The sequence below is a fragment of the Vulpes lagopus genome, chromosome 1 (genome assembly GCF_018345385.1).
Source record: "Vulpes lagopus strain Blue_001 chromosome 1, ASM1834538v1, whole genome shotgun sequence".
NCBI classification, from domain to species: domain Eukaryota; kingdom Metazoa; phylum Chordata; class Mammalia; order Carnivora; family Canidae; genus Vulpes; species Vulpes lagopus.
The window spans coordinates 142,526,517-142,535,409 of NC_054824.1; positions in this window are offsets into that span (position 1 = coordinate 142,526,517).

Consider the following 8,893-nt stretch of genomic DNA (forward strand, 5'->3'; position numbering starts at 1 on the left):
GCTCTATTCATTTTTTTTTCAATATCTTTTTCCCTGAGTGCTTCATTTGAATATTGACTGGTCTTCAAGTACATGGTTAGATACAATCTTCTAAATTTTTTTATTGTATATGTTGTATAATCCAGGTCCAGGGCTTCCATTTGGTTCTTTTTTGGCATTTTCATATTTCTCCTGAAATTTTCTATCTCATTACCAATTAATCCATTATTCCTATTAGTTCTTCTTTATTTTAGAGTCCTTGTCTGCTGATTCCAACATCTGTGTTATATCTGTGTCTGCATCTGTTGACTGATTTTTCTTTGACTATGGGTTATATCTTTCTATTTTTAAAAATTCCTTGTAATTCAGGATTGTAGGTTAGACATTATGAGTGATTTATTGTAAGGCTCTAGATTCTATTATCTTCCTCTGAAGAGTGTAGTGTGTAATTCTAACAAACTGTCAAATTACTGGCAGATCATCTTAATCCTGAGATGGCTTAATTTTATGATCTATTATTATGGGTTTATTTCAGTTTTGTCCTTAGTTGTAAAGTGAATCCCTTAGTCCTAGGATATATCTTTCTTCCTAAATTGTGGGCTTTCTGGAGTTTCCATGGAAAGTCTGAAACCAAGAACCCACTAACTTGAGTGCAATGGGAAGCTGAAATTTCTGCTCAGTTTTCAGCCTTCCCATTAGTGCTTTCCTTGAGGTACCTTGAAGTTTTGAGCCGCACATGCACAGTTAAGGAGTCAGACAAGAATTTGAGAAGAGTTTATATACGGATTCTAAGGTTCCCTGCCCTATGACTCCCCCTTTCCCTCTCGATTCCCAGCTTGTCTAGAAGCTTCAACCCAGTAAGTACTCAACTTGAGTTCTTTCACTGTGCATTTCATGGACCAGTGAGTACCCTCAGGAAAACACTTGTATAAACGTGGATCTCATTCAGTGTGTTTCCCTTCTCTCAAGAGCTGAATCTCCTCCAGTAGCTGTTTGCTTTAGGTCACTCTCCCATGCCTCCAGAGGTATCATTATCATTGGCACAAGAGATAGTTTGCTACAAGATACTCTGTGATTACCAGAGGCTGGAGGTACAATCTTTTGGCTTTAGATACTAGTTATCATCTGACAACTCTCAAGTTTATATCTATATCCCAATCTCTCCTTGATATCCAGACTTGTGTATCCAACAGCTTCTATAATGTCAAATAAGAATTTCAAACTATACATGAACATGAATAATCCCTCGATCATTTCCCTCACAAAATTACTCCATCTATAGTCTTCCCCATCTCAGTAAATGGTACCTCTATCCTTCATAGCAAACTTTGGAGATGTCCATGCTCCTATTTTTTCCTCACATTCCAGAGCCAATCCATCAGCAAATTCTTAAATGCATATCTGGAATGAAATAAAACATATGAGATTTGTATAAAAATAAAATGGAAAGGGAAGGTGGGTAGGAGTCTAAATGAAACAAAATCAGCCATGAGATCGTATTTGTTGCTGCTGGGTGATGGGTATATGGTTACTTGGTATTCTATTCTATTTTATAAATCTTCAAAATATTATATATATATAATATATACATATATTGTACATATATGTATATATTATATATATATATATAAAACCACTTCTCACCACCTCTATCATTACCACCCTGGTCCAAGTCCTCACTATCTCCTGTCTCGATTATTTCACATGGCTTCTGTCCTTGCCTCCATACAGATATGCCACTGTCTTTCAGGCATATTTACCTTAAAAAAGAAAAAAACACAAGGACATTAGAATAGTCTCCAAGGCTCATTGTTATCTCTGTGTTTATCTCACTTACTCTTCTACCTTTTTGCTGATAATGAGTTTGTAGAATGTCTCCAAATTTGAGCTTTTCAACTGTTTATCATGATTAGATTCGGGTTATATATTTTGACAGAGAGATGGTGGTAGCTGAGCCTGGGTGGCAACGTGAAAAGTAGTGCATCCTCCATGGCCATTTGAACCCGTTTTGCTCCAGAACCTCTGTGTGCTACTTTCTCTCAAGAATGTGTCTAAAGAAGAAACCATCCCAGTAAAAATGCTTTTGTCAGGCCCAGAGAGGAGAAGGGTCTTGCCTGTGTCTTTTGTCTCATTAGCCTTCCCTCTTGCCTGCTTCTCACCCCTGCTGTGAAATTAATTATCCCACCCCTCCTTCTCTGAGATCCCCCTACACATACGCAAACACACATGCACATGCACATGCACACCCCCACACATTCACACACAACACTAAGCTCTCTCAAGGACCACCCCCACAGTGTCTCCATCCATGTGACCTCCCAGGGTGACCCATTAGATCCCTAGCCTCTCTCTCTCTCTCTCTCTCTCTCTCTCTCTCTCTCTGTCATACACCCACCTACATTCTTTTCTACCCACCAGGCTCAAGAGTTGACCATTCTATGTCTCTATTACTTTTAGTCCTTTTTGCTAAATGATCTAATTAATAACAACCGCACCTTGCATTGGTAATAGGGTGTTTGTTTCATCACTGCCCTGGGTGAGAAGCATAAGGGGCAAGCTTTTCAAGCCATTCCTTTCAGATCCACTGAGCATACATGCTAAGGCACTTCCTACTACACCACCACTGCCCTCTAAGACTCTCGGAATGGGACCCAGGTCTCTAGACCCTATGCTAGTCTGATGCTTTCTATTCTACTCATTCTTACTCTAATATTAAACTAAGAAGTCAGGGGATTAATCCTACCCTGGCCCATAAATATCTGCATGTGAACCAGAAACCTTGGGAGCTACTAACAAGAATGACTAATTATGGGAATGACAATCACTTTGCAAGCAGACAGGAGTGTTTTTTCCGGGACAGGCTTTCACCTAATTCCGGGGATATCAAATCCATCTCTCCACTCTTTTCCTGGAATCTTGCTTGCTAGAAGATGTCTTGGGGTTTAGGTAAGATTTTGTACTCCAACAACCTTCTTGTATAGACTCTGTCTTGCTCATGCATGGACAACTCTTTGATTCCATGACACCATGTACTTTGACCTCACGACACCATGAAGAAAAGTAGAATGGACAGATCTTAGGCCAAATAAGAAGCCACAGACCTCAAGGTGGAAATGACTTGCTGTGTGCTCACAGGGACTCAGGCTCTGGGCTCTACAGCCATCTTCCTTTGTTCAGTGTGTTATACAGGTTGGCCACAAAGTAACATAGGCAAATATGCATAACTAAAGGATTTATTGGTAATTCAACACATGACTCAACCAATGTGTTGTCCTTCATTAGAAATGAAGAGTTCAAAGTGCTGTGCAAAGTCACAACCAACATAGTGCTCTAATGCAACATTTCCATCCATCCTTCCCAACGTGTTCGTGATATATTGCCTCAGATCATTTGTATCTCTGATTTTCCCGGACTGAATCTGTGTCTATAGTATATACCAAAGAGATCATCTCCAGAGAGCTCAATCTGGAAAAATAGATGAATGAGTGAAAAAGTGAATAAATAACATCATCTACATTGTCAAACTTGATGGCCCTTTTCTAGTCTGTAGAGCACTTTTGCAATCATTACCTGTTATTCCTGGTGTTCCCCTCCCAAGAGCTATAGCCCAAGAGAAGAGATCCCAAGACTCACCATAGAAAGTGCCCCAAATACAACAACCCAAAGAGCTGTTCTGTTGGAAAAGAGTAAAAAAACCATACTGATCTTGCTTCCGTCTCCTCTGTGAAGCCATGTCCATCCTCCATCCTGAACTTGAGCTATTCTGATCACCAACTAACCTCATCTCTCCAAGGGAGATGAAACTATAGAGCAGGGAAGGCCAGTGGAGTGATGGGCAAGATGAAGGAGATGGGCAAGGGGTTGTACCGGGGGACTGCTGGGAAAACCCGCCTTTTGATCCTCCTTCCTTCCCATGCAAACAGGAGCCAAATACCCCAGATAGTAGTGAAGGGTAGTGAAGGGGCTGAGCAGAGCCAGAAAGCTTCTAGTTCAAATCCCAGGTCTGTCACTTAAAACCAGGTGACTTTGGGAGAGTTATTCAACCTGGCTGAGCATCTACTTCCATAGAGATACTAATTAGAAGGCAATCTCTGCCTTCATGGAGTACAGGAAGTGTGACTTGAGTAAAAGTTCTTAAAATCAATGGCTCTATTATTTTCCAATGAGAGATGTCCTTCAAAGTAAAGAAAGGCAATGCAGTGTCAGGATTAAGAGCTCAAGCTCCAACATTGAAAAGCCCTGGATTCAAATCCTGACTCCACCACTTACCAGCTGAGTGGCCCTGGGCAAGATGCTCGATCTACATGTGACTCAGTTTCCCCTTCTGAGAAATAGGGCTATTACTAGGTGCATTGTAAGAGTGAAGGGAAATAATGTGTGTAAAGCCCTTGGTATAATGCCTGGCACACTTGCTACACCCAAGACTATCTACACATCTCAGTGGGCCTTGCTTTCTGGACTTCTCTTTTAAGAATTGATATTGGAATCAATTTACAAACCACAAGGGAAAACAGTTTCATTGCTTTGGTTCCACCTTGACTGCTAACACCACATAAAATCTTATGTGGTAATCAACCCAGGAATTTGTGGCTGCTTCCAACAGTCTGCCACCGACCCAGCCCATGTAAAGAAGGACTAAAGATGTCAAAGGCTGGACTCAAGGAAGAGTTCTCTGTAATGCTCTCAACACTAGCATCACGTCTTGGGAAAAAGCACTTTCCTCTGGCACCTCTGAGGAAGATGGTGCTCAGGGGGGTGGAGGAGCTCTGCACGATTATGGAAATAGGCAGTCTCTATCCTGCGGGCTCACAACTTATGCAGCTTCGTTTCCCTGGTCATACCCCATCCCACCCCCACCCCACCTAAAGTGTGTGGCAGATGTCAGTTGGTGGTAAAAAGAGAGTCACAGTTTTCCAGGCCAGAGGCAGGCAGGATCGGGGATGGGGGGGTGCCACTGTATTACCCCTCCAGTTTGGAAACTGAACCAGGCAGAGGTTGAGGAAACCCACAGGGGATTGTAAATGAGCCTAGCAGGTCCAGATACGTGCACTCGGGAAGAACGGCCCACGCCCGCCCCCCTTCCTAGGGAGCTAAAGAGGACTCAGAACCAGAAAGATAATTAAGCACTCTTGCATCCGTGCCAGGCCTCCCAGACTCCTCTTTCCTCCAGGTCAGAGCTCAAGAACAGGGCAGTGACTTCAATCTTTTAAGAGCTTTGTTGGATGGCATCCAATGTTTAGCCTTGTCTGGCTGTTAAGTCTCTTTAAATCTTCTGAGGGTTCCCCATTACTGAGCACTTCCCTGACCCTCTTCTTGCCTGATGATTAAGCATGGAAGAAGATGTTATTTTTCTTCCCACCACATACCTGTTATTTGGGTGGAGATTTCTTAATTCTTCACGCCAAGAGGACAAGCTCCCTACTTCCTTTTGACTCAAGGTCTGAGCTATACTTGGACGTGGAGTGGAATAGACTTGCTGCCAAAAACTTTTTAAAGAGAAGACTGGGTATAATTTAAATACATAATAGATTTCTATCCCATTTGCCCAAAGCCATCCTAAAAGGGATGATATAGTCTGTTAAACGCTAATTATAGAGTAGAAACACGTCCCCTTGCAGACATGAAGCCACAGGGCTCCTGCCATCCTGGCCTCCTAGACAGTTCCTCCCAGCAAAGTCACAGGGGAGCCCCCGGAGGATACCATGACCAGGTCAACAGGGCCTATGGGATGGCTTCTCGTCCTAGAAACAAGTTACCTGACCCAGGAACACTGGGAGCCAAGCTGTATACACAGGACAAGAAACGAAGTGGGCACCCTTCAAGGCCTGTCCCCATTCATTCTGGAACCTCTTGGGCTTTCTACTTCTCCACTTCTTCCCATTCTCCACCACTCACCCCTGCACCCAGCCTCCTCCAGGCTCACACTGCCACCATGCCTCTGCTCAGGCTGTTTTCTCAGAGTCAAATGTGACACCTCTCTGCCCACCCTGGCCTGCTGTAATTGCTCCTGCTGGGGCTGTGATCTGATCCCACGCTGCTCTACAATCTCATGGGTACATCCAGGACAGTGGATCAAGGTCCTCCCTGGCACGTAGGCCCTTCTCCCACAGTACCCAGAGGGCGAGCACAAAATCAGTGGTTAATAAAGACTGGTTGATGCTCCAATATATTTGATTTAGAAATGCAAATAATAAAGGCACCTAGGTGGTACTGTCAGTTGAGTGTCTGGCTCTTGGTTTTGGCTTGGGTCATGACCTCAGGGTAATGAGATCAAGCCCAGCAGCAGGCTCCATGCTCAGCATGGAGTCTGCTTGAGATTCTCTGCCTCTCCTTTGCCCCTCCTCTTGCTCACATGCACATGCTCTCTCTCTCTGTCTCTCTGTCTCTCTCTCTCTCTGTCCCTCTCTGACTGTCTCTCAAGTAAATAAATAAAATCTTTAAAAAAAAATGAAAATAACAGAACTCCATGCATCAGCAAGAGCAGCCGTGGCTGAACCTTGCGACTTTCACGCCATCATCCGTGTTCAGAATCTCCATCCTTGCACATGATTTGGGGGATGTAAATCTTGGTTTTTCTCATGCCAAGATGACTTCTGTGTCTGCCTTGTTCTCTAAAGACAGTCTGGTTGACTTAGAGGTGTTCCTTTCAGAATGAGCAGTACCATCACCCAAGGATTAGAGCGCCACGGGGTGTGTGTTTGGTCCCCTCTGCAGTATTGAGAGCTTCAGCTGAGACAGGTCTAACCTCTCTAGCCCCTAGACCCAAATGCACAATAGAGAAGGTAAGAACTCCTTGCTGTCTGTTTGGCTTCCAGGGCAGGCTGAGAACCACAGACCTTGTAGCCTCCTGTGGTGGGAAGCCTGCCCTGCTCTGAAATCCACAGGAGCGCTCCTGCAGCCTGAAGGCGCCACTTCACTTCTACGAGCTAAATTGGGTTGGTCCCCAATCCTGCCTCTCCCCACTGCTCCCACCCCATGCGTGCATTTTTTAGGCTTGCCAAAACCTGTGATCACAAAAGAGAGGATGAGAGCAACTGATAAAGATGGAATCCTGTGGAAGGGGAAAAGGAAAAGTGGTGTGGGGGGAAGCCTACCGAACATTTCAAGGAAAACAACTTAAAAATTAATGGGTACCCGGGAAAGGAAGGCATCACAAGAAAATCAATCAGGCTAGGTTTTCTGAGCCCCTGTCAGTCGATCAAAAACATTCATCGGCTGCCTGCTGATGCATAAGGTGCTGCTGGAGATGCTGACATGCACATGATGATGGAGCATATGTATAAAAATGTTTGGGGAAAACGGATTTTGGCTTCTGCCCTGAAGGAGCATTAATATAAGTGGTGTGATCAAATCTAAACTGCTCTTCCCAAAGGTCCCCTATCACACACTCACTGTCTGGGGTCCCTTAGACACCGGCACCTCTGTTTCCCAGAGCCCTCAGTCTTTCAATGCTCCCACGGGAGCACCCAAGTGTGCGGCCCTTGACTGCTATTGGGGCAGGACACCTTCAATAGCGGTGGTTGGGGGCAGGGGGAGGGAGGAGCAGACGCTGCTGAGCAGGGAGCCTGACTCCGGGCTCCATCCCAGAGCCCTGACATAATGACCTGAGCCGAAGGCAGATGCTTACCTGACTGAGCCATCCAGGTGTCCCTGGATCAACAGATTCTGAGAGGAGTGCTGCGAAGTGGCCTCAAAGTGAGGGAAGATGGGCAAAGGTCCATGCTGGGGGTGACACGGGAGCTGGGCTTTGAGAGCAGCCAGTGTTACAGCAAGCCATCAGGGGAAGGACATCAAGGCCCTGAGACCAGAACTGGCTAATGCAGAGGCCTCTGCAGTATTGAGAGCTTCAGCTGAGACAGAAAGAGCAAGTCCAGGGCAAGGGTGTCTACGTGGGGCCAATACATTGACAATATTACAGACCCCAGGTTCCTAGTAGATGTCCCTCGGGCCCCCGCAGTCTGCCCCCTATAGCTGGGCCATGAAGACATGAGCAGGTTCATATGCAAAGGAAAGGCGGTACCCTAGGGCAAGGAGCCACTATTCAGCTGTGCCCCTCAGAGCCCTTTATTGTTTTATTATTCTTCGGCATCTCTAGGAAGATGATAGGGAGGCCTGGAAGTCGGGTTGCATTGAGAATGAGAAGGGAGGCTTACATTTTAAGAGCCCCATTCACGTACTAAAAGCAAAGCTTGGAGGCCTGAAAGGAGCACACTGACTTGAAGCTGTAGCCAGAGGAACCGGCCTGCGGCAAAGCAGAGCTCCTCCCCTCCTAGGGAGAAAGGGGAATGGCTCCCAGGACATGGGGAGAGACTCAGAAAGGAAGGGTGGGTTGTAATGAAGTAAGGACTCCAGTGACTGCACCTGCATCCTGAGGCCAAATCTCATGCAGGCGGTGGAGGGTGGGGGCGGTAGGGGCATGCACAGGAGGGGTGGAGAGTGAGGCAGAAGGTGCAGGGTGGGGTCCTGGGCAGCTGGGAGCAGGAGAAGTGCTCCCCGAGTCTCAGAGGCACGGAGGCCCCAGCTCAGCTCCGCTGGAGGGGAACTGTCCACCTGCTCTGAGAAAGCACTACTGGCTTTTCCCAAAGCTGGAGCAGGATGTTCAGGACATTGCACCCTTCCGACCTCTTTCCCCCCCCCACCCCACCCCTACCACGGGGCCTAACGTTGGAAAATGAAGACTGTCAAAGGCGGAGACCTTGAGACCAGAGGTGGTGGCAGAGCTGTGTCAGTGGCAGGACACGCCAACGTGCTGTGAGCAAGGGCCACGGAGCCCCTGACATCAAGCAGCAGATTCAGCACAGCCAGAGCCCAAGGGCAGGGAGCGCAGCAAGACCCTCCGAGGACCTGAGCCCCAGGGTTGGAGAACCCACTTCCCATAACCTCTACTCTGCCTGCCTTCTGTTAGATGTCATCC